Here is a 585-nt window from a genome sequence, read left to right on the forward strand (position 1 = left end):
ATATTGCAACAACGTATAATCGTACGATAATAATTATAATTACAAACCAATNTTTCCTTATTTATTGTAAACTTTATTTTTCTATCTATACATATCGTGTTGTTATAAAGTTACGTAACATTCGTATATATGTATATCAGAAGAAGAAGATATGCAAGAATAGTAACGTCAATATTTTTAAGAATTCTATGATAAACATATTTTTTTGTTGTATTTACAATTTGATATCACGCATCATTGCATTGTAAAACAAATATATGTAAAAAGAAATATATGCAAAAATTTTTGTATACCATTAAATGCTTTTCTTCTTTATCTTTTTTTTATTTCTTTCTTTTTTTTTTTTCTTCTTTTTTTCTTTTTATCATACATACTTGTAATTTCTTCTTTTCATATCAAATGATTACGTACGAATGATTCGAATGATTTTCATTTTCTATATCATTTAGATTTCTTATTTTCGTTTCTTATCCCTCTTCCTCCTCCTCTTCCTCCTCCTCCTCCGGTTCCTCCGTCTCTTCCTCCGTCTCCTCTTCCATCGCCTCTTCCTCCGTCTCCTCCTCTTCCTTTATCGGCTCCTCCTTT

General features: G+C 28.8%; 1 protein-coding gene across 1 annotated transcript in view; it reads right to left on the bottom strand.

Moving 5' to 3' along the window:
* Nucleotides 1-585, bottom strand: part of LOC102670763 (protein PXR1-like) — a 2,104-nt gene that overhangs the window by 469 nt on the left and 1,050 nt on the right. The window lies entirely within an intron of this gene.

Source organism: Apis dorsata, unplaced genomic scaffold, assembly GCF_000469605.1.
Source record: "Apis dorsata unplaced genomic scaffold, Apis dorsata 1.3 scaffold_347, whole genome shotgun sequence".
Lineage (NCBI taxonomy): Eukaryota > Metazoa > Arthropoda > Insecta > Hymenoptera > Apidae > Apis > Apis dorsata.